At 37.7% G+C, this 26,700-nt stretch overlaps 1 protein-coding gene across 1 annotated transcript in view; it reads left to right on the forward strand.

The window, feature by feature from the left end:
* The first annotated feature begins 5,399 nt into the window (after window positions 1-5,399).
* TENM2 (teneurin transmembrane protein 2) overlaps window positions 5,400-26,700 on the forward strand; it is an 895,032-nt gene continuing 873,731 nt past the window's right edge. Inside the window, exon 1 of the mRNA XM_032196709.1 lies at window positions 5,400-5,446. The gene's annotated coding sequence lies outside the window, so the exon portion shown is untranslated. The remainder of the gene's footprint in view (window positions 5,447-26,700) is intronic.

The raw sequence follows: 26,700 nt of genomic DNA on the forward strand, positions 1-26,700 counted from the left end.
AGTGTTGAAAAGGAATATTTTTCAAAAGGATGGGAAAATTTCTCATATATGAAAGTTTAATTAGAAAGGATTGCTAAATATTAGCTGTAATCCAGTAGTATGTAGCTTGGTTAAAACCTATTTAAACAAGCAATGTATATCACCACTGGCTAGAAAAAGTATGAGATGTTCTTCTCCCAGCTGCATATTTCAGTATCTTTCAAAAAGTTCAGAACAATCTTGAGAATTTTGTTATGTGGATTCCTTATAGTATTCCTTAGGGTGTATCTTCTTTGGAGATGCACACAACCTGTATTTGCTATTCTGTTTTCTGGACGACAGCTTTGCTAAGCTTTGAAAAGAGGATGTTAGCATTTTTAAAGCCTTTTTTCCCCTTTTTATTATATGAATCAGTGTTCTTGAAGGAGTCAAAGTTCAATCCTCCTGCTGCATTACAATGCCTTTCAGTCTAATATTAGAGAGCGAGTCCCATTTTACTTTGTAATACGAAGCTTCACTTCGGCATTAATTTCATTCGGAAAGCAGCTGCACTTATAATAGATTCCTTTTAAGCAAAATGGAAAATATACATTTATCAAATGACTTTCTTCCAGTAATGCTGCAGCAGTCTTTATTGCATCAAAGTTGTCAGCAATCAGCCTATCTTTCTGAATAAAGATGTGCCAAATCATAGAAGCTGACTTTATATTGAATAAGCAATAAGTGAATTCTATGGTAGGTGGACAGATGGACACTATCTCGGCTGTTACAATATGATGTCTTTGTTTATGCCCACTTCACATAGCTTTAGCAAATGAATATAGGGGAACATTTTCTAAACAGACATACAAAGTAATGTTTCCAAAATAAACATCATGTTTTTCAAAGTGCTTTATCTAGAATGCTAATAACACCTGATTAGAAATGAAAGATTTTTAAGATCAGCTTTATCATCTTTAACTTCCCCTGCTGAGACTTTCTGTCTTTTTCTCTTCCAAAGTGGTTATTTAATGACTTACATTTTCTGCAGATCATATTCACACTCTGGTTCAGCACAGGTTCGTTCTATTTGTAACTAAAGCAACGTTTAGATTGCATTTTTATTTATTGTGGTTTGTTTTTACCTTTTGGGTAAGCCATGGGTCCAATTTAAATATTAATTCAAGTTTAAATTGATACGTTTAACACAGAATTTTCTGTGGATTGGAATATCCATTCTTATAAACTGTTGATATGATACTCCTTGGTTACAGAGAGAGTAGTGTTTGTCTCTTTATCATCCTCTGCTGACCCTGGCTTTTGACATTAAATAAAGGATTTTCCCAGTTCATTCTATGGTTTCCAGAATTCTGAACATTATTTTAAAATTACTTCTGTTCTTACAGTACAGGACATCTACATGACTTTTACTCTCACAGGAGCTGTGATACTGAACTAGGTAGAAGAGATGGAAAGAATGGGAAGGTCTTTTCACTTAATCCCAATGTTCAGTTTTTAAGGTTTTCAACCCTGCCTATTCCACAAGCCCAGAGATTCAATCAATCAGATTTACACATTTATGTCGAAATCAGTTTGAAAGTGCTCAAGTAAAACAGTGTTTCATATTCTTATTATATTTTTGGAGTTACTTACAAAGACAGTATCATTTTGTTTTCTGACATAGATAGCAGGGAAAGAACACATAATAACCAACCACAGATAAGATACGGAGTTAAGGAGAAGTCCACTCTTCCATACTTTTCCTTCCTGCCTGCTTGCCGTGCTTGCCAACCAAATCTAAGTTGGAAAATAATAAGAATATTAAAAAATAAAAAAATAAAAGGCTTATAATTAACTGCATGCCTTCAGTCAGCAATTAATGAATCAAAGTCTTCATAATCACATCATAACCATCCAGTTTCAAATTTCCGTGATCTACGTATTTTGTTTCTGGAATGTTCACAGTTCATATATAGGTAGTGAGGTAGTGGGTAGAGATGCCCCTACTAAGACAGCCACTAAAATGAATGGAATTGTACTGCTTAGAAGTCTGGACACCTCTATGGGCCTAGGTCTCTTTCACCTCCTTAGAGCTGAGAATCCTGCTGTCTTGAGTTTGGTGTCTGCGTGGTAAGCCTTGCAACAAAACAGTCAAGAATTACAGTAGCAATTGGATGGAATCAGGGAAACCCCCCAAATTAGGGGCATGCTCCAGAAGAAAGCTGTCTTCTGTGTCAATGCATACAGTAAGGTGCAGTAAATAGCATACCGTTAGACCCTTTTAAAAAGAAAAAAAAAAAAAAAAGGCAACAACAAAAAACACCTACTACACATATAAGTAGAAAATAAGGCAGGGTAGAATTCAGTTAAGCAGTAGTACTTCTCTGCTGTTGCAGGATAAGTTCCCAAAACTGTGTGTGAAGCTCCAGCTATAGCTTCCTCTTTAGTGAGCACCAAATCCTAGATATTAAAAAGGAAGAAAAAACTCACCACCCAAAAATCCCCAACCCCTTTGGTTGTAGTTATGGGAGAATGGCTGATCTAATTGATCTTACCTCCTCAGGGAAGCTTCTCTTTAATTAAGACATAGCCACTTGCCTGGTATAGTGATATCTAGTAATTCTCTTGAACAGGTCCATCAGCAGATTGGGGCAGTCTTCAGCCGATGTGCAGTGCTGAAGCACTACTATACTGAGCTGCAAAAGCTGATTTTTCAAAGGCTGTAGTGCAGGTTAGATTACAACTGACTGGAATAGGGATGCTGTAATGGTGATTGGCTGGCAGCAAGTCAAATCCACATTGCATTACTAGAATGATAGGACAAACTGCTTGAGAGACAGTATGCCTATGTAATTCATTTAGGATTATTTATTTATTTATTTATTTATTTAGGAAGCAAGCACTTTCTTGTTAACACATGAAATCAAAAATTTAATGATGGCATATGTGTAATACAAATGCTAAGAATATGTAAAACATAAAGCAAAGATCCAATTGTAACTATAGCTTATGAAGGTAAAATTTTCCTGCCATATCATCTGCATATTCATTCAACTGAGTGTTTTATATATATGAAAGGAACACTGCATGTGCTTGGATATGAATAATTCTGTGAAGAAAAAGTATTACTTTACATGAAGACACATGGTATATTTTAGATAAATTATGGTAGAGCATGCACTTGAAGACTCATAGTAACTTTTTACTTCCTTAGCTAAAGAACATTTATAAATAATCTGAGGCCAGTCCCATATTTAAAGTGGATTGAACTATTTGTATTTTCTTACTCTCTGTAACTAAATAGTTAACTAAATGTTAACTATTTTTTAGGAGTTCAGCAACATAACTCATTCTCTGAAGGCCAATCATTTTAAGATTTATATACATAGAGCCATAACATGTATACGTCAAAGAAGTAACTCAGCTATGAACTAAGAAAGTTGTGCTCAGGTGTTGCATATTTGCTCATCATTAAAAAGATTCTTATAATAGTAAATTGTCTAGACAGTTGAATGAAGTAAGGCAGTTCCCTGTAATGGCTGTCTTATACTTAATCCAAATAAGAAATAGATGAGTAAGGGGAACAATTTCAGAGAACCTGCATATTTATAAATTGTTCTTCACTCAGACAATTAACTCCACGATCATGATTAGGTCATCACAAAGATTTTAGTGTTCATTTACAAAGGCTGTTAGTGGACCAGTACATAATTGTATGACGAGATATTTTCCTTTTTGGCTCTACTTGAGTGCTTACAGCAAAGCTTATCTGAGTAAGAAAAATACTTTCAGAGTCATTTCTTAGTTTCTTGCATAAAGCTTTGCCACTAGAGAATGAGGTATTCGTTTGGTTTTAGTTTTGCAAAGCCTACTTTCTCTATTTCCATTGCCATAGAGGACAGAAATGACCATGGTTGAGTCCTCTGTATCAAGGGATATGGAAAGTCAGGACCCAGCTGAAGGTACTAAGTAATGCAATGTGTTGTATTGCTGTGCTTGCTGTGCACCCCTTCCTTATTCCATGGGAAAAAGAGATGAAATAAACCAGAAAAGGCATGAAGAGTTTTCATTTGGTGTTTGCAGACACAAAACTATGTCTTTGAGACAATATAGCATCATGAATATGCTTTAAAATCCTCCGTCTGCCAGTGATGAGTTCTGTAACCTTCAGCTAGTTCCCTGGGCCTTCCTTTGGAACACCACTAGTAGACGGTGGGAGAAGGGGGTGCTGACCAGCTTACAATTTTCTGCCTTTTTTTAATTTTATTTTTTTCAAATTCTGAATATCAACAGTTCCCATTGACTTAATGCTCCAGGCTTGATCCATTAGGAGTCCTGAAATACAGCTCAAAAGACAGTAAAATTCAACTGGTATCCAGATTTACTATAAGCATTTAAACTACTTGCCATCTTTTTGTCTCAGTTTTTCTATTTGTACAATAGGATATGTTTGTTTTATAGAGAATACTGGAGGCAAGGATGAAAAGTGAAGTATGAATGAAGGTTATCATTCAGACGATGTGAACATTTTTGAAGTGTGAATGAAAAAGTATTAAGTTAAAAAAAATTAAGAGTTAAAAATAAGCTACTCTTCATTTGAAATATAGTTAAAGACATTAAAGAGTGTTTTGCACAATTAAGTTGAGAAATAGTAAATTAGAAAGTGTTTTTAAGAATTATGTAATTGTGGATGGACAGGCAGATGAGGATTATTTTTGTCTTTCTGGTGTGTAAATTGCCATTCTTCTTTTGTCTGAGGTCTATCCACTAGGTGGATTAACATAGAGTTTTCTGTTTGTTGCAAAAGACACAGAAGAATAAACAGGCTGTGCATTTCATTGATGGACCCAAACTGTTCATCCAGCGGGTATTGTGCATTTTAGCAACCACACGTTTCTTTCTTTACAGTAGAATGACTTTGGCAAGGCTCCACATTCGTGGGATACAAATACAAGGTGTTTCATTTTTAATTATTCAGTCCTGACATGAAAAGAGAAAGAGCTAGAAAGGCTGCTTGTAATTTTGCTGTATATCAGTTTTCAAGCACAGGAAAGCAACTGTATGCAAAATACCACTGTGCAACAGAAATTTTAAAGGAGGCTGATACAGCTCCTGGATCATGTTACAGAGGCTAGGCCTCTTCCAATAAATATTTACATAAATTCTGTGCGAGATTCCTGCATTCATGAAGTTGTGTGCATTTATGTGTGTCGGGCATGAGCACTTAACAGCATTTGTTTCCATGTTGGTGAAGCTACTATATGTTCAATGAGACAAATGTACTTTAGTCTTATCTTACATACTTGGTACCTATTTCAGCTTCAGACTTCCAGAGTTTGCCTCATACAAGGGGGGATAGTGTGATTTTTATTTTTATTTCCTCCAGATTTGCTGGGAGGCACAGATCATGCTGATCTGACTGGGCATGCTGTATTTATGTACCTGGAAGTCTGTAGGTCCCTGCTGGCCTCAACTTATGCACATGTGGGTATGTACAAGCTTTTCCTCCTTTCACAACACACTGAAGATTACATTGAGGGATTACATAGGCATTTAATAACGGTTTCTATATGGTCATATGAATACTCACATGAGTTTCTCTTCAAATTAAAAACTGAATGTGAATTTAGATATTTAATTATATATTTATCATTTTCATGCACTTCTAGACTTAAATATAAAAGGCTTTTAGCAGTGATTCTTAACTAACATATCCATGAGTTAGTAATACTTTTCCTCATGTTTTCAACTTAGCAGTACTGATAACAATTTGCTTTACTACTATATTTTAGATAAAAAGTTCTTTAAAAATGCTGTATTAAAATATAGTATGAGTGATTCTACAATAAACAAGTAGAGAAGAAAAGACAGCTTGCCATGTGCATTGAAATAACAACTGGGCCCCAGTAAAAAGAATTACAGAACACATGATTGCAGAGGAAAAGTGGCTTGAGTATTTAAGGGTATTGGACTTAGTGTGTATATATTGTCTTCTGTTGTTGTTGTTATTTTTTAATGTTCAAAAAAAAAAATTAAGGTGACTTTTCTGTGGATATATCTGGGAATCCTTTAAGTGTATTATGCTGAAGAATATTTCACTTCGCTATTTCCGTGTTTCAATACTAGTTTACACAAATCTTTCAGAAGGCATGAATAGGACCACGCAATAGTTATGTCCTTGAAAGCTTTTATACTGTATTATGGCTACATGAGTGTGAAATCTGGGGCATTTGCTTTCACCATTGAATTAATTCAAGGATTTCAGGTGGTTAGGGAACAAGACCGGTCCCTCCATTTACCTGACGAAGAGTAGCTGCATGCAGCTGAAAGGCCTCTTGTGGTTCACATGGGTGGTTCACCCATGGGCTGAAGCACAAATCATCTTGGCCCCAAAGAGCAAGTTTCCTGTTGATCCTCATTTGTGTCATTAAAGTAGTCAAGCAATGTAGAAGTCTGTATTGTGCCTCCTGGCATAGCACACATAAATAAATAGGGTGATTCAGTCACCCTGTTTTGGTTGTTAGCTATGTGTTCAGAGCAAGAGGGAGAGTGATGGAATGAAATACCCAGTGAACTCAGCTGCCTTTAAAATATTGGTGAGTTAAGAACTGATTTGCCTCCTCCTTGAAAAGATGTGGGTCTACCTTAAGGCACCCTATGGAATGAGAATATATTCATTTCATATTTCTGATTCTTCAAAAGAACTTCTATCAGCAGTGGTGATAACAGCTGAAACTTTCACAATACAACATTCCCATTAGAAAACTAAAAACAAACAAACATACAAAAAACAGCAATGACAAAAAAACAAACAAACAAAAAAAAAAAACAACCAACCAGCCAAACAAACAAACAAAAAGCAGGATACTTTTAGACAGGGAATTAACAAGATTTGAGATATCTTTCCATTTTTGTCTGTATTTCTTCACCATTTTCCCAGTTCTGCTCATTCTCTAATCTCACAGGGGAGCTAAGCCCACGGGGGGTTCACTCTGTGATGAAGTGTTGCTTGGAGCTGGGACTCTCACCTTCTTTGGATAATGTGGCTGGATTCCCTTCATCCCCCGATACAGGAGAAAAGACTCCTTGGCAAAGTGTAACAATCTCCCTAACTCGATCTCTCATGGGACTCACAGACTCCCATCAACTGCACACTGACAGCAAATCTATTCCAGTACTTTTGGGAGAATAAGAATTGATGCTAGCTTGGTGAAAGGGATAATGTGGCATCCTTTTAGTCCTATTCTTTCCTCACTTCTGGTGATGTGATTTTGTTACTAACACTGAGAAACTAAGTAGGGAGTGGAGAAGATGGTGTCACCCTCAGATCAGCCTGTCTTTGTCTCTGAGCATAGTTTAAGGCAAGAGATGCTGAGATGCTGTGATAGTAGTGGCACTGCCTAGAGTTGTATATATTGAAGATCCTTAAATATTCCCTGTGTAATACTTTCAGACCATCCCAAAAGTTTCTTCCAGCAGTGGGGTTGTGGGAGCACATGTATATCATTTTCTAGCTGTTTGTCGTGGTTTTGGGCTTTGTACTTTGGCAGAGTCCAAAATGAGCTTCTGCTTTTCACAGGTCCATTGTCACCAAAATTACCCACATTTTGTCCTGTTAGCATGTCCTATGCAATTCTTTACCATCATGACGGGGAACTTTGATAGTGTGGATTTTTTTATAAGTTACTTTTTCACAGTAAGCCGACAAGCCTTGTCACTATTCAGACATGAAAGGGGAACCTTACAGAAGTAACCAAACCTGTACCATGCAAGAATTACACATAGGAAGACATGTATACAGGCCAAACTCCAGTTTTATCAGCAGAATTCTAGCAGCTTTTGCTTCATGTTCTGTAACCAGCTAGTTCGTGCTAAGCAGCCTTCCAGCACTGTTGAACTTCCAAAGTCAGTGTTACCTGGTGGCTTCCAAGGAATACCTTTACATACTCTGTCTGTCAGCCAGGCCGAGGGGGTCCTGCAGACTGGAGGTGAGCTGAGCCTTGTTGAGAAATTTTACAGCACTTCACTGGACTGCTCTGGGTCATTAGTCTTGTAGTCTCCTTACTGCATACAGATTACAGTGTGTTTGTATTGACAGAGTTCTGTAGATCATAGAATCATAGAATATCCTGAGTTGGAAGGGACCCACAAGGATCATCAAGTCCAACTCTTGACACCGCACAGGTCTACCCAAAAGTTCAGACCATGTGACTAAGTGCACAGTCCAATCTCTTCTTAAATTCAGACAGGCTCGGTGCAGTGACCACTTCCCTGGGGAGCCTGTTCCAGTGTGCAACCACCCTCTCTGTGAAGAACCCCCTCCTGATGTCAAGCCTAAACTTCCCCTGCCTCAGCTTAACCCCGTTCCCGCGGATCCTGTCACTGGTGTTAACGGAGAAAAGATCTCCTGCCTCTCGACACCCACTTACGAGGAAGTTGTAGACTGGATATTTGCACTAACTTTTTTTGACTCAGAAGACGAATTGTGGTAGTTAAAGGGTCATTGAATTAGGGCTTGAGACACCTTGTAGGGTGTTAACCCTGGTGGGCAGCTGAGCACCACCCGGCTGCTCGCTCACTTCCCTACGCTTGAAGGGGAGAGGATCAGAAGGGGAAAAGTGAGAAAACTCCCGGGCTGAGATAAGGGCAATTTAAAAGGTAAAGCAAAGGTTGTGTGCACAAGCAAAGGAGAATAATTCACTTTGTCCCCTTGGCAGGCAGGTATTCAGCCACTTCCAGGAAGCAGGGCTCCATCATGCAAACACTGTGACCCTGAACGTCCCCCTTCCTTCTCCTTTCCCCCAGTTTTTATTGCTGAGCATGACATCTCATGAGACAGAATATCCATGGAGTCTGTTGGGGTTGGCAGTCCTGGCCATGTCCCTTCCCAGCTCCTCGTGCACCTTGCTGGGAAGTAGAGAGAGCAACAGAGAAGCCTTGATACCCTGAAAGCTCTGGTCAGCAACAGCCCTTGTGTGTGCTCAACACTGTTTTCATCACAAATCCAAAACATACGTGTTGCAGTGAAGAAAATTAATTCCAGCCCAGCCAAAACCAGTATACATCTTTAGCTGCTATTTTATTCCGTATTAAAAATAATTTGAATCAAATGAATGTGTTTTAGGTTTGTTTTAGTCTGGAATATAACACAGATTTCTCACTTAAATGGCAGTCCAGCTTTCAAACACCTACTTTCTTTTCTGATGCTAGTAGTAGAACAGCATACTATACCTAAGATACCTACTGCAGGAATCATATTTTCTGTTTTATGGAAAAGCTCTGAGGCTTGTTAATGTTCTTGATAAGTAAAGGTAGCTTTTACATGAAGAAATAAAAATAAGAAAATAAATTAGATAAACTTTAAATCCACACCTGTAGACCCTGTGTTTTGGATCACGAATTCTCCAGATGTAATTGTGTACACACCTCACTTGTCTTTGCAATTCTGTGCGAATTTTGAGCTCTGTGTGGAATTGGTAGCACTTTACTGTTAAGTGCCTGATCTGTAGATGCTAGATGAAGCTGAGTGCTATTAATTGTTCTAGAAACGGGCACAGTAAAGTTGTGTTTATTATGTTAGAGACTAAAAGAAAAAATCAAGTGTTGATTGTTCCAGTTGATTAGCATGTTTTTGAAGAACAGTATATGTTTGTTAAGTGATTATTTCAAAACACAATGATAACTGAAAGAAAATGTGTCTGTTCATATTTATCTTTTTATTTGACTCTCTCTCTTTGGAAAAAATTAAATGAATCTAGAGGTCAAAGATTCTAAATTAAAATTCTAATAAGCCATGACTGCTCCTCACTGTGACATTTTTTTTCCCCACTGGGATTAATGGTATGCACCTTTCTTTTTTCAAATAAAAAAGTGGAAAGATACAGCAACTCCTTATGATTGTCTCAAGTTACTATGCATTTACTGTGATTGTGACATTGAAGTCTATACCTTTTTTTGACGGAAAAAGGGAAAAGGTGCAACTGAAATGTTGCTCTAAAAAGTATTAAAACTGGAGTTCTGATACTGTTGCACAATGAACATTTATATTAAGCATTTGTGGCAGCTACAAATTCACAGCATGGTTTTTGAAGCAGTAATAAAGGGGGAGAAAAAACAGTCTAATTGACATTTTACAGTCAGAACAAAGGGTTGAAAGTGTGTGGCTTGTATGCAGCTACTTATGTGTTACATATTAGCCCCTTAAACTAGAACTAAACTCAGTATCACCTCTTAAAGAGGCTTTGGGCAGTTAATTATTAGTAAATTAAGTCCTTCAATCATTCTGAAGGTTGAAGAACATCAAATTATATGGTGCTTACCAAATGATGGCCAAAATCTGACTTAATTTACACTCTGTACTCAATGGTGTTCAGGAGGTTGTGAATCAGGGCAGAGTGTGGCCCTCTTAATAATTAAAGTAGAACAAAAATAAAGATCTCATTCAGAATGTCGCTGTGAATCTGTAGTGCCTCATGGTATAGAACTGTACATCTCCAGCAGCACAGTGCTATGCAGCAGTACGACAAAAAGGAGAGGAAAACTCAGTCCACTTCAGGGGCTTTCTTGAATAAAAACAATTTGTATGGATGTTCTGCAATTTTCCTATGAGCCTAGTAGAATGCCTTTGATTCACTTGATTAGAGAACAAGATCCCAACCTTGTAGACTCAGTAAGATCATCATATGTTTAAATACAGATAATTAGTCTCAGTTTTCTTCTTTATTTAAAATAATAATAATAAAAAAGAAACCTTAAGCCCTCCCTTTCTTTTATTTTGTTGTAATATTCCTTGATTACAACCAATGAATTATAATGAGTTTGTTTAATTGTCAGTACAATATCTCATTCCTAATTTATGTAGTATAAATGATCATGTCTAATTTTTATTTTGGAATATAAGCTGATATATATATTTTAAAACATATTTTAAAAGGGTGTAGGTAATTCCTTCAAATCAGTTTATGTGGTGCAAAGGAGTGAAGTGCAGAGATTCCTAATCTAGCTCCAAGCGTGCTGACATATGCAGCATCATGGCGAGATACTAACTCAGGAGCAGCCTCGCCAAGTTGGCAAGCAGATGTGTCCTCACATAACCTGTAAAAATATGAAGCTTCTGCTGGGATCCATGTTTGCTCTGTTTTCACTGACAGCAGCATTTCAGCTGGATAAATCCAATGTGCAGAAGGCTGTGTTCAGTTCTAGAGGCATAGTTCACAGGTATGTGCTGTATGAACGGATGGGAAGAAGGTTGGTGGGAGTAGTCACCTTGGGCAGAGCTGCTGAGGCAGTTGCCATTTTTCAGACTGTCTGAAAATTGTATGATGAGCCCTAGGATTCGCGGTGTGGTTATCCATCAGGAGCGTGCTTTGGCCTACAGACTTTAGTCTGCTATTCTTTGTCCTAAAGGACAGGGTATTCTGCCAAATACTCCAATTAATTCAGCTGTGTAGGTAGGTAAATATACATAGCTGAGCCAGTTTTCTCTGTCACCATGGATGAAAGGTTAATTTTCAGCCTTGTTGGTCATACTTTTTCTCTGATTATTTAGTTCTGAAGAGGCATTGGTCCAAGTTAAATTTTGGGCAAAGCATATCACACCATACCTGGAAAATGTTCCAAGTTTGAATTTTCTCTCTCCTGTCAGCCTTGTAACTGAATGGTTCAAAAGATTTAACTGTGGAGTTATCCATTTTTGGTATCAGTAAATAAATTCTCTTTCTCAGAGAGGTGTTACAAGGATAATTCCCTTGCTTCTTTCATGGACTTTAAACATAATGAGAAATATGTGGAATATGTTAGTCTATGTTTTGTGTTTTTCAGTATGTGTCCATCTTTTATGCTGCTGTCTGAGGGACTTTTTTCTGAAGTCATTTTAAATAAGTTTTTTAGACAACATACAGTGTATTAATTCTGTCCTGGAGCACAATAAAGTGAATATAAAATGGAGTTTACTGTGCATATTTGTTTATGTGCCAGGATGTGTTGAGGCATCAGATCCACCAGCATTACTTTTAATCACCCTACTCTTTTCATTTGACACCAACTCCCGGCACAGTTAAAAAAAAAAAAAAAAAAAAAAAAAAAAAAAGAATAACAACATACACACAAAAAAACCTGCTGGTTGTGTTCTGCTCTGATGCGCCAGTTCAAAATGGCCCTCTGTCTCACTCCAATGGTTTCTTGGAGGTGGGGATTGATCTGTGAATCTCTTGCATGATATGTTTGAAATATTTATCTGAGGCTGAACTGTCAGGTGGTGTCCAACTCACTCATTACTAGGCAGCAGAGGGAGGCTGGGCTGTCAGGAAGTTATCATTTTCATAAGATATGGCTCTGGGTTGATTTTTATGGACAGTCGGTTCTGTGCTTTCTAAACTTTGCAACTGAAAGAGCTGGTTGCAAGGTATTTGATTTAAATGTTAAAAATGGTAAACTACAGGTACCAGTAAATTAAATCCAAACAATGGATACCATGGTGGTTATCTGTAATATATTTTATGTTCTTATTTGTCTTTGCGCCTTTATTCTTAGCAATTCTGTTTTAGTTTCTGCTTTTCCTTTTTCTCGTTTTCTTTTGTTCTAACTTCGGACTTGCAACCCACTATAATTGGCACCTGGTAAATGACCCAAGTTTTGTTTCTTGTTCTGAATACTCCCAGATCTATCAGAGCTGAGCGAAACATGCCTTCAGGGTGCTGCAAGGTTTGCCATGATCACAGGGTGAGGACTATTCTCAGGGTGAAACCAGGCACCAATAAACACTTGTCTTAACTCCTGTGAATTGTTAGTTCAGTCTTGGTTATTAGTAAGAAAGAAATCATCAGATGAAATGAGACATGTCATTTCTCCTGTTGTATGCACCAACATTGCACCAACATTATGCCATGATACAACGCTATTGTCTGTTCTGTGGGAGAGTAGTGCTCCATCCAGCCAAGACAGAAAGGTTTCATTATATTTTGGATTCCAGGAGCATGACAGACATTTCTACATTATACAAACTATCTGAAATTGTAGTTCTTAAATGTTTTCATTGTCTGAAAGGCACATCTTATAACTGTAGGATAGGAATGTTATCTTTAGGTCAAATTACTGTGTGCTGAAGCATGACCCAATTTTCAGTTTAATGTGAATCCTATTTTTGGTTGTACAAAAAAATATAAAAAAAATACCCATTGACTGTGAGGTACTTATTTCAGTTTTACTAAAGAGCTGCTGAATGCAAGTTATGGGATGCTATAAAATTGAAACTGCCTTATTTAAAAACATTCTCACTTGTTGATAGTATAAAGGTTCATTTTGTAGCTGTGAGGATACTGTGTGAGGTTATTTAGATAGTGGTTCTTCATCTGCAGATATTTTCTGTTCTTTCTCTTAAAAAAAAAGTCCTGACACTTTTACATTTTGACAGTTAATCTTTAATTCTGCACCATACCAATTAACTGTGAGCTATTAGAGAAACAATAAGCCATGAATCATCAGCTACAAGTAGGCAGAGAGTTTAATAGTCAAGAGATTGAGCATTTCTTAATCTTATATACACTCTACATCAAAGTGAATAAATCCAAGGTTAAAAAGAAAGGCTATCACATTCCCCAGTGGTTTTGAAAACAACTTGCTTCTTTCTCTCTTGTTCATCTGCTTATACAATATAACAAAAGGAAGGACCTGATTCTGCAATCCCTGATTCATGCAAGAAGCTCTTATTTTTATATCAGTCACACTAAGCAGAGTATATTATTAATAGGCATTATTCACAGTATACAAATAAAATTCATGAGAACAAATAGTCTACTTCTGTAAACTTTTAGTTCTGTGGAGAGTCCTCAGGAAAATGAATACTCCCATTTCAAGAGCATTACATGTGGCAGTACAGCTATTCAATTAAGAGCCTTTGAAACCTTTAAAAGCATGTACTCTACCTAACTATGAGCTTATAAATAGTCTTTGGCTTTCATAGAGTTACTCATCTATCGGAAGTTAAGCTGGAGTTCATGTATATTGCTGAATCAGTGCCAGAGTATCCCACATCTTGCAGAACTGAATTCAGAGTTAATAGATCAAAAGGCTATTGGCCTTTCAGTGGTCAGAACTGCAAACAAATTGGGGTGCTTCATCTTAAAGATCTAGAAAATTAATGGTTAGTGCTGTACTTCTTAAATACAGTTATCAGCTAGAGGAGATTATGTGGGAGGAATAGCTCAAATTATATTTAGAATAAAAACAGTTGCCCCGTAGTAAGCAGACTTGGATATTGTATGTTTTGTACATAGGGTCAGATTCACAAATGCAGTGGCTGTTAGTCAATAATTTTTATACTGGAGTTGTAGAGCATTTCACTCTAATAGGGCTCCTACAATAGAGATAACTTTCAGATCAGTATGTATGCACTGCCTGGTTGGAACTTTTTTTAAAATTCTAAGTGAAGCAGGCTCGAATTTGGATTTCTGCACTTTCTCATGAGATCAGTAAGCAGAGGTAGGCTGGGATATTCTGGAGATTCTTCTGTAGGAAAATACTTACTCATCAAAACTGACAGTCTGAAGGAGAAAGGATTAAATGAAAAAGACTGTTTTAAACCAAAATTGTGAAGTGTTTTCAATTGCTAGATGGTACTGCACAGATTTTTAGAGGAAGCTTCATAACTGTCAAAATGACCCATTTTGGTTATCTCTTAACATTTGAGGGGAGGTGGTGTGGTTCAGAGTAATTTCTTGTTTCATAATCCATACTTAATTTGCCAAATTGGAATATTTTGCAGATGTTTGTGAAATACTAACAAAATGTTCACATTTAAATAGTCAGAGGATTAAATTTAGTAGTTGGTATGTCCAAGGAATACCATTAAGCAGCATCTATCTAGATTCTTTAAAGAGAAAGGGTAGGACTTCTAATTTTATGTATTTTCAATATTTTTAGTTTTGATTCTGAATGTTTCAGACATCTCTAGTGCTAATTCACCTGAAGCTGGTGCTGCTTGGTTTCCATTACCTTTCCTTTGCCATTTTTTTAGCATAATTCAAGAAAATTCTGGTTTCCTTGTTCAGGTATTTCAATTAAAAAAAATGTATTTAATGCAAAACAAACAAAAACAACAACACAGGAATCAATAACATTCTGTTATCATTCTTTTACCAAAGCAGTTTGTTTCCAAGCAATTTTCCTCAGTACCTCTAAAGCTTCTAATGTATTTAAAAAAATTAAATAGGAGAATTAATCAAATTCTACTCTGTATCATTAGGAGTAATGAATAGCTAAAAATCCTACTCTGTTGGAAATGCAGAATTGCCTGATTCAAATTTCAGTATCAACAATGCTGATATTGGTAAAACAAGTAAAAGGTGTTAAGGGGCCTGTTAAGAAACATTATGTAATCTAATCCTGCAAAAATAAAAGTAAATGCTGAGATGGAATTTTATCTGCGTTAGGTTACTAAGTTGCTATCATATTAGTTATGGACCAGAGTGGAAACATTTTCTTCTGATCGGGATCACGGTAATCCGAGGATAGGTTTGGAAGGGACCCAAAAATTTGTCCTGTATCTCAGGGCAGAATTTTCCAGTTGGGTAGTTTTTGCAGTGAAACTTCATTCCTATTGATACATTTTCAGGAAATCTATAAATTTCAATGAATGAAATGTTGTTTTTTTGTTTGTTTGTTTTTCCAAAGTCCCCAGCGACGTATTTCTCCAACAATCTGTGTGAATGCTTATAATCAGTCCTTCTTAAAAACTAACACTCCAAGAATATTTCATTTATATTGATCTTCATTTAGCCTGCAGCCTACCAAGATGTACTCTGAGTTACTTCGGTTTGCTGTTCGATGTTGAGACAGAGTTTCTGTGTACTTAGAAAGTAATGGCAGCTTTGCAAACAGTTGAAAGAAGGAATGAGGAGGTTGTGGATGGTGTTTGAAGTAAGTGGGGTATTTTCATAAATTCTTTACTTTGTGATCAAAATCCAATGGGAAGGAAGCAGGTGTTATTTTCATGTTCAGGCTTTGCATTCTGCCAGGTCAGTGATTTCTGTAGTACACTGGTATCCAAGAAGCTCTTAGGTGTTGTTTATCTATAGTACAATGTATTTTTGTAGGGTCAGTATCCTGTGAACCTTCTTTACACAGGAGACCATTTTATTTCATGTGTAGCTGTTTCAAACCCAGCAGGAGCACAAAATAGTGTAGCACTATTTCTTTTCTTTTATTGTCTAAATGGAAAATAGCAGAATGTAGTTGGTATTATGAGAACGAGACAAAAATAAATCTTATAAAAGGGATACAGAAGTAGTCAATGTAGCTATCAATGTACTTTTATATTCTGGAAAGGTGATTTCCATAAATTGCTGTTGGAAAGTGGAAAAATGAATCCTTCAGGAGACGGTTTGTGTTGACAGGAGAGGTTGCTGGAGTACTAAATGCCATTTGGAAAACAATGGGAACTGAGACAGAAACTTCCAGGCCCAGATAAGGGAGATACTACATTTTGTGTCAAAACACCAAAAAGTTTCTTTCCTTTTCCATCTTTCTTCAGAGAGCTCTGTAACCTAAACTCTGAGTGATTGTGATCGCTGTCTTCTAATGGGAATTTTAAACTAGAAGTGCATGCAAAAGAATATTACAGACTAATTTGGAGTTACCAGCAGTTGTTTAAATTTTGGTTTCCTACTTAGATCCTTTGCCTTTGTGGGGAATATTCTCTGTTGAACAGTGAAACTGAAGGAAGGCCAAAATCAGTATTTTATTTATATGTGGTGTTGGTTTTGTGTGAGGAAGTCACAGAATAAACGCAAGCGAAATATTTTCCCGATCACTAATATAGATAATGATCAGAACTTTTTTTTTATTATTATTATTTCTCTTGAAAGTTTTCAAAGGTGGAATAGCAATAACAATCCTGTAAAAGAATTTACATTTGAAGAAACACTTCTGAAATTTTCATGCACCTTTGATATACCTGTATCTCTCAAAGAACACTAAAGTTTAACTTAAAAGTCAGATTTAGTCAAGATCTCTCCCTCTGTTTTTCTCATTTTTTTTATATGTTTTTCTACAGATGTATGTAAGTACATCTGTTTATTTTTTGTGTGTTTAGAATAATTGAAACCTCTGATGTTTTTTGAATCACTCCCTTTTTTAAAAAAAATGATCCCAGGCTTTTTCAACTTTTCCGTGTTGATAACTGTCTGGACGATCTGTTCAGTCTTTCTAAGGGCTAGCAAAAATATTAATCTGGGGAGGTAAGTTATGGCTTGGCAACTGAGGACCATTTGCCATTTTATTTTCTGTCTTTCTTCTTGTTTGTTATTTATGAAAAAGATGTTTTCAGTTGCGTGGCTTTTTGTTATTGCAATTTGCATGCCCAGTCCAGCACTGTACAGCAAAAGCTAAGCTTACATACCCTAACTTATCCTGCAGTTTGGAGCATTGGCTTTGGAGCATCCTTTGTTGTGTGATGAGGATCTTCATCCCAGGCCCCAACTAATATCACAATTGCACTCTTTTTTAAACAGCTATTGTATTGTATTGTATTGACAGAAAAAGTACAAAGATGCTGTTTGCAGTTCTAAGTTACCAGCTTTTTGTTTGCAGTATTGCTTTTGTCACAGAAAAAAAATATAAATATTTTCCTTTATTGAGGGATTACCATCTTGTAATGTTACAGTAATAAAATATATTTTAAAAATCAGATGCAATTACACACTGACTTTCCCTCCATATTCCCATTACAGTTTTTATCGGTTTCTGAAGAGTGGTGGTAGATAGTTAGCCTGAGATGTAGAGCCAAACTTATTTGAGGAAATAAGATAAAAAGCTTTAGCCCGTATTTCTTTAGTCCTTGAGGCAATCCCAGACATGAGCACAGACCGGGTGAAGAACTCCTTGACAGTGGCCCTGCAGAGAAGGACTTGGAGTTTCTGGTGGACAAAAAGCTTGACATGAGCCAGCAGTGCACACATGCCACCCAGAAAGGCAACTGCATCCTGGGCTGCATCACCAGAGGTGAGGCTAACAGGGGAGGGGGGGATTGCACACCTCTGCTCTGCCCTTGGGAGGCCCCACCTGCAGTGCTGCATGCAGGGCGAGGGCCCCCAGCACAAGGAAGATGTTGGGGCTGTTAGAGTGGGTCCAGAGGAGGCCACAAAGGTGATCAGAAATGATCTCTGGAAGTGCTCAAGGCCAGACTGGATGGGGCTAGCAGCAGCCTGGTGTGGTGGGAGGTGTCTCTGGCCAGGGGAGGGGGTTGGAACTGGGTGGTCTTTAAGGTCCCTTCCAACCCAAACCATTTTATGATTCTATGAAACTAATTGCTGAAATAAATTTGTTTTGCTTTGTTTTAATAACAAGCTGATGAATTGGATATTCTGTCACTTCTTAAAAAAAAATATAAAAAAAAATCATCATCCTCCCCTTTTCTCCGGGGTTCATGTTACACAAACTATTTAAACTGTAAACTGGACAGTATGTACTTTACTCATTTCCTACCTTCCAGACTAGCAGAAAATTACCATAATTTCAAAGTAAATAGACACATCTAATCCAAGAACTTTGAAGTAATTGAAGAAACTAGGAAATGACTTCATGGCCATTTTTTCAGATCCAAGCAGATCAATCTTGACTCTCAACACCTGCAATGCTAAAGAAGAAACCCAGCAAATAAAAACAAATGTAACAAATCCAAAACTTGTAGTTTTTCCTGAAGGTGCTGCCACATTTAACTATTTATAAAGCCTACAAGGAGTAGCAGTACAGTTTGGCAAATATACTGTAATGCCATCTAAAACAGCCATGGCTATAAAGCAACACTGTGCTGTGCATGACAAGGTAAGCATCACCACGTTCTGTCGCCAGCTCTCCAAGTCCTGTATATGAACATAGGTGACCAAGAAGAATTGCTCATTAGTTCTTGTTTGTTTCTGTTTTGTTGTTCTTTTATTTATTATTATTATTATTATTAGTTTTAGTTTTATTAGTTTTATATGTTTATTTATGTTTTATATGTTTATTATACTTATGTTTTATTTTATATGTTTATTATTTTACTGTTTTATTATGTTTTGTATTTATGTTTTATTATTAAATTTTATTTATTTATTTATGCTTTATTACTTATGTTTTTATTTATGTTTTATTATTTTCCTATGTTTTCTTTGTGAACAGAAAAAGCAGAACCAAAGAAAACATAGGTCTGCTACTTGATGGGGAAGGTCTCCTCACAGACAATGACATAGGCAAAGCAGAGACGTTTAATGCCTTCTTCACTTCTGTCTTCAACACTGATGATGGGCTTCCATGACGGTGGGAATGACAAACTCCCAACCGACCCTGAACGTGTGCAGGATTTGCTGCTCCACCTGGATCCATGCAAGTCCCTGGGTCCGGATGAGATCCATTCCAGGGTGCTTAAAGAGCTGGCTGATGTCATCGCAGGGCCTCTCTCAATTATTTTTCAATGCTCCTGGGAATCTGGAGAGGTCCCAGTAGACTGGAAGCTGGCAAATGTTGTGCCAATTTTCAAGAAGGGTAAGAAAGAAGACCCTAGCAATTACAGGCCTGTCAGTCTCACGTCAGTGCCTGGTAAAATCATGGAGAAGATGATCCTTGAAGTTATTGAAGCGCACCTGGGGGACAATGCTGTCATTGGTCCCAGCCAACATGGGTTCATGAGGGGTAGGTCCTGCCTAACAAATTAGATTTCCTTTTATGACAAGATCACCCATCTAGTCAATCAAGGGAAACCAGCTGCTGTGATCTTTTTGGACTTCAGCAAGGCTTTTGACACGTTTTCCCATAGAATCCTACTGGACAACATGTCCAGCGTACAACTTAACAAAAACATCATACAATGGGTGAGCAATTGGCTGACAGGCAGGGCTTAAAGGGTTGTGGTGAATGGGGCCACATCTGGCTGGCAGATGGTCACTAGTGGGGTCCCTCAAGGCTCCTCCATTTTAGGGCCAGTCCTCTTCAACGTTTTTATAAATGATTTGGATGTAGGACTAGAAGGTGTTTTGAGCAAATTTGCTGACAACACCAAACTTGGAGGAGTTGCAGACTCGGCTGAGGGTGGAAAGGGCTTGCAGAGAGATTTGGACAGATTGGAGAACTGGGCGATCACCAACCACATGAAGTTTAACAAAGGGAAGTGCTGGGTCCTGCACCTGGGACGGGGCAACCCTGGCTGTACGTACAGAATGGGTGACGAGACGCTGGAGGGCAGCCCTGCAGAGGGGGATCTGGGGGTTGTGGTTGACAGCAAGTTGAATATGAGCCAGCAATGTGCCCTGGCAGCCAGGGGGGCCAACCGTATCCTGGGGTGCATCAAGCACGGCATCGCTAGTAGCTCAAGGGAGGTGATTGTCCCGCTCTACTCTGCGCTGGTGCGGCCTCACCTCGAGTACTGTGTGCAGTTCTGGGCACCACAGTACAAGAAGGACATTGACCTGTTGGAGAGTGTCCAGAGGGAGTGACAAAGATGGTGAAGGGCCTAGAGGGGAAGACGTATGAGGAGTGGCTAAGGGCACTGGGTCTGTGCAGCCTGGAGAAGGGGAGGCTGAGGGAGGACCTCATCGCGGTCTACAGCTTCCTCCTGAGCGGGAGTGGAGAGGCAGGTTACCTATTCTCTGTGATCACCAGTGACAGGACCCACGGGAACGGGGTTAAGCTGAGGCAGGGGAGGTTTAAGCTGGACATCAGGAAGAGGTTCTTCACCGAGAGGGTGTTTGCACACTGGAACAGGCTCCCCAGGGACGTAGTCATTGCATCAAGCCTGTCTGAATTTAAGAGGCGATTGGACTGTGCACTTAGGCACATGGTCTAAAGTTTTGGGCAGACCTGTGTGGTGCCAGGAGTTGGACTTGATGATCCTTGTGGGTCCCTTCCAACTCAGGATATTCTATGATTCTATGATTCTATTTAAGACAGAAGGTGTCTGCTAGGAACTCCTCAGTCTCTGTGCCTGCCCCTGTGCAGGCTTGAGGAGTTCTCGTGCTCTTGTCAGTGGAACTGGCTGACAGTGACTCCAAGCATATTAAAAATTCTCTTCTTGCTGCCTTTTCATTAAATTGGGTTCAACTCCTTTTTTATTTATTATTATTATTTTTTATTTTATTTCATCTTCCTTAATGTTTTGTATGCTTGTTTCATTGATGCAGTTTTTGGGATGATTCCTCAAACAGCTGGATTGGAGATTGATTTAGGTTGACATCAGATTGAGTTAGGTGTGAGAAGAAGCAGTTGAAAAGCAGGAGGGTGGAAACATCTCTGGTTAGCATTCCCGAACAAAAATGTGTCGCACTACTACTCTCTGAGGGAGTTATTATTGTGCTGTGCATTAGCGCCTTCTCTTTTCTGTGGGGATTCACGTTTCTGCACTCTTTCTGTGGGTCCTTTGCAAACGCAGATGGGCATTGGTTACAGAGGTAGCTTGAGATGGTTTTCATTATTTTCTGTGTAGCCATAATATCTAGAATTTGCCTACGCATCTTTTACAACTAAAAGTGTGATTTAAGACAGGTGCAGTATCCCAGCCTATTGCTCTGGCCATAGCGGTAAAGGGAACATTTCTTACACTTTGTGAAATGCTGATGAAGAAGAGACCAGCACCAATATCAGTGCTGTTGGCATTTCCTAACCTTCATTGCTGGCTAATGCTTTGAATTGCAAAAGTAATAAGGAAACCATACTTACTCGCATTTATATATTTACATAATTAGGAGCTTGCAGAGGGGATTTACAATTTATAACTGTATTTTTGAATATGACAACTCAATGTTGCTTATGCAGTTTCAAACTCCAAAATACATTTCAAGCCACTTTGTACTCATATGTCAAAGCCTGACAACACAATGAAGCACTTGAATTTTGGCCCTCTGAGATCACTGACCTCTAATCCTGTGTCCTGCAACACTTTCCAGTGACGTCTCATTAGCATGGAACTGTTTACAAATAGTGATTCACTGTGGCATAGGAATTGACATACTGATATTTCACCACAGAGCTCAAGCACAGTCATTCAGTGAATGTGGCTATGAAGGCATGAGTGTTACAGTTCTACTTAGCCTGTAAGTGCTGCCTTCGAGAAAACTGTTTTTAGAGCAAGGGAGGTATGGCAGAACCCAAAGTCATCTGAAGATTTGACATAGATCTTAACTGCATCATCTCCTTTTAAAGCAAGTGTCCCCTAAAAGACTTGGAATCTCAGAAGGCAAGTTCCACTAAGCATGCACAAGAATTAAATTATAGTCAGCTTGGAAGATAACAATGAAGGAATTTTGCCTTGCAGGAGTGGTTTTCCACACTTTTCAGTACAGCAGCTCTTTGGCAACAAGTTCATTACATCCTTTCAGGTTCTTCAGAAAAGTCCCCTTTGTCCTTATTACTTCTGAGACCTAATTTTGTTCTTTTATTTAGCAATTTCCTTCTCTCCATTTGAAGTATGGATTCTACCTGCCTGAGTCTCCCGCCCTAATGCAAAAATGGTCACATTTCAACTCCATACCCAATCTCAGCTGCACACAGAGGAAGACCCATCCAATCCCTCTTCCTTTTAGCAGGTTACACCTGACCCAGAAGCAGCAGCCAGAAAAATGTAACATTGTTCCCCCACATAATCACTTGTTCTTTAAAATAGGATAGCATATGATGCACAGGAGATTACAAATAAGCAATTAATTCATGCCATATATCAAGGGGTAAAACATTAAAAGTGTTGCTAATTGAGCATAAATCATAAGGTTTATGCACTGTCCATGTCAAAAGACTGATCCACAAAGAGGGTAATGGTGAAGTGATGTAACTGGTTGTTTTTTGTTGTTGTTGTTGTTTCAAATACAAAGCGCATATTATGAATCTAAGTGTTGGGGGCTGTTCCTCTGGAGAAAAAGATATGGCTGTATAAAGTCTAGTGTTCATCATGGTTGTTGTAGGTAAAAACAGCTCAATTCACAAGTATATGATCTTCTTAACACCAGAATGAAATAATTATTTCTAAAGTTGAATCATACAGTCCAGTGAGAGTTAAGTAGTTTCCATGTTACTTTGGTCACCATACATAGCACCCATCAATCTTGATCCAGATTCTCAGTGATAGTGAATCAGTATAGATAGTGAATAGTGATATATATAGTGATAGTGAATCAGTATAGGTAGATTAGCTAAATATTGGAGCTGGACATGTAGTAGTGGACTCCTATACTTTTTGGCAAATTAGAGTTTGCAGTAGAAAAGGTGAACCAAAAAATATATGTCATATTAAGTTTTAATCCTGTGTTCTTTCTTCTTTTTAGAAGTGGTTCACTCAGTCTCCTAATCACAGTGTATTATGTTGCTGCTTTACAATCACTCTCCAAATGCAAATCACTTCACCGGTTTCTTAGTGACAGCAAGCCCTGTCAGCAGTAGGTACTTTGAATATGCCAATACGATCTTAACTGCTTTGAAATGGTTGCAAAGGATGCTGTTTAGGGAGATTACAATCAGGGCATTCCATCAGAGGGCTGCTAAAACAGCAAGTGCTTTATTTTTACCAGCCTATATGCAGTGAGCTAATAAGTGATTACTGTCTTTGTATCTTTATGTTTGAGAACTAGGTAGAACATTTCATTCAGTGAACAATGATTGTGTCTTCTCAAGACTTATGTGGCTTCATTAATATTAATGAAACTGGCATGCATGCATCAAAAAGGGCTTATACCCTATATAATCACTATTTATCTAGGCAAATTTAGCTTCATCATTGTCTATTTACTAAAAATAAGCCTTGTGCAGTTGATTTATAACTTCTGCCTGGCTTACACTGCGAACAGTTACCATTGTCAAGATCTCTGAGAAGAAACTACCTTCTGCTCATTTAAGAAAAGGAACTATGACCTTTATAAACAGGATGTCAATTTGGCAGTTGTCCATCTGTCGTTTGGAGAATCTGTGGACAAAAAAGGTGAAAGCTGTGAGCTTAACACAGAACTTAAACATGTTTTATTATCATTTTCAGTGATTCTAGTTCTACATTTTGAGCCTAGTGTAAAGTGCTGTGTGTGCAGTTGCAGTGGAGATCAGAAGGGAGCAAATGCTATTCAGGGCACTTTCCATGCTACAAGTGCTTCTAACAAGCCTGCTCCTTTCATTCAGTTTGAACTGTTGGCTCAACAAGCTGAATTTTTATTTAAGCATTTAGAAATTCTATTTGTAAAGGAGAGATGAGAAAGGGGAGGCTGCCTTTAAAGTGCTGAAAGGTGCTCGTTGACATGACATGTTCTTAATATGTCTTCACATTTGATTTTGATATGCATATACATGCAAAATAATTTTTGCAAGTTAATTTCCCAAGTTTAGTTGGAAAAAAAAAAGGTTGTACACACTTGCAATGCTACTTCTTTTGTTAATGAAGTTGAATATCAGCAAAGAATCAGATATACCAGTAGTACGAAAAGAAGTGATAGAAATCTCTAAAATTTGGTAAGATGGCCATATCTGTAGCCATTGGCCCACCTAGTGTAAGCCATCCCAACAAAGCAGATAATTATACCAAGTAACAAAGTATCCAAGATTTGAGAATTATGGCGAATAATTAGCTGAACCTCAGCTGTCATTGTAATAGCCTGGTAAAAACGACACCCATAATTCTCAGGTGTTAAGCAGTGAAAGAATAAGTAACAGAGAGGCAACACCTGGATTCTGTGTATGTAGCTAATAGGCCTACTAATTTGCTTCAGAATTAATATATATATATATGTAAATAAATAAAATAAAAAAGAGAAAAATAACTATGAGGATGATCAGGTGCTGGAAAACATACTTTATTGTGAAAGACTGCAGGAATTCGTTCTGTTGTGGGGCTTTTGTTTGGTTTTGGTTTTGTTTCCAAAGATTAGGTGGTGACATGGTAGTAAGCTATAAATGTGTACTTGCAAAACTAAGTGTAAAATTGGTGAGTTCTGTGATCTAAGAAGGGTGTGGAAAAATCTGCTAACAGATGGTTATATTTGTACACATTCAAATTAATTAATGGGTAAATAAGGACTGACACAACTTACAGAGTGTAGTGGATGATTCTTCAGCAGTGGGCATAATTTTGATCATTATTTTGTGTTAAACCGTATGATAGACACTAATTCAAAAAAATGGAAGAATCACTTTTGTGAAGGAAGACATCAGAGTAAGGTATCACAGTTTTTTCTCTGTTTCATAGCACTAATAAATATTAAGCCAAATGAGGCTGAAAGTCAATCAGACAAGGCAACAGGAGATGAGTTTTCATGAGCACAAAAATTATGTTTCAGTATTCACATTACTCTTAACATTGTGACAAGGCCAAATCCAGTCATTATTTATTTATTTATTTATTTATTTATTTATTTATTTATTTTCATGAAGCTCCTCATTTGTCTAAAATAAACCAGGCATTTTCAATCTTTTAATTTTAAATATGTATTTAGGAGTTATAATCAGAAAAAAATAATCATGAAAATGAGGCTAATATGAAAGAGAGAGCTGCAGAATACCTGGCTTTGCATGTCTAAATAAATCCCATACAAATAAGCCTGCATGCGGTACGTGGAAGAAGCTCAAGTTCAAGTCTGCCAAGATATGTGCATGGGCTTTTTAATAACATAATTTTAACAACAGAAAATCTCTTTTGGATTTGTCTTTTACTTACTCTGAATAAGGTTCTTCATTATTCCATGCCTCAGCAACCAATATTTAAAAGGGATGTAATATATTTAAACTAATCCATCAATTTTCTTGAAGTTCTGGAGTTTCTGGGAGTACAACTCCCAGAAATTCGTAACAAAATCTTTTTAAGCAGGTGGTAAAGCTAGCACAGTCCCTGAGCATGAGAGGCTGAAAACAGAATTTCTCCTTCCAATGTAAAGGAGGACCTCTGTGATCACATGCTATTATTTTATTCTTCAAATAAGCTTTTTTTCATTCCTAACATGTGATCCCTTGTTACCCTATGAATAGAGCATGACAAATTTGTGTGACCTCATGGATGAGTTGCTTTGCCTCTGGCTCAGTCACCTAGCTAGACTTCACGGTTTCCATATCACAGTCTGATAACATACCTGATTATCCCAACCTGAGGATATTCTTCTAGAGACAGAAGCTATCCCAGCAGAGTGATATTTCATAGGCTCATCTGCATAATTTTAAATGTCTTCTAGCCTTTTGGAGCACTCTACTTTTTGTAGGTCATTTGATAGAATTCAAGACATGTTTTAAGTAAGTGCAACTACTTGTTTTAGCCATCTTCCAGAGAGACATTTCTCAGTTGAAACTATTGTAGCTTTAGCTTCTTATGTAGGCAATAGTCCTTCACTACTCCAAATCATTCCTAGTCAGCGGTTTCCTTCTGAAAATTCACTCTTCTATTTCTGTAGAACAATGTCACTTTTATTAGTGTTCTTGTGGATAAACCATTCTTTACGTTATATGCATAACAGACAAAAATCATGTCTTACTTGCCCCCAAATGCCCTTGGTGTTCAAATGTTCTCTACAGTATCCTGCTATGAGAAAGCTTACTTTTGATATAGCCTGACAGCTGGAGACAATTCTTTCTCTTTCTTGATCTCTATCTCTTTGTGATGCTTCTACAGATTTTATGGTCTATTTTCTGTTAGGTATCTTAAAGAGCCCTTTTCGATACTCTGGAAACCATACTTGGAACCCCAGCACCTGGGTGCTAGGTGCTGGGATGTCCTGGTGTTTATACATGTATCTATTGTATTAAATCTTTCCATTGCCA

This window comes from Aythya fuligula, chromosome 14 (genome assembly GCF_009819795.1).
Source record: "Aythya fuligula isolate bAytFul2 chromosome 14, bAytFul2.pri, whole genome shotgun sequence".
Taxonomy (NCBI): Eukaryota; Metazoa; Chordata; class Aves; order Anseriformes; family Anatidae; genus Aythya; species Aythya fuligula.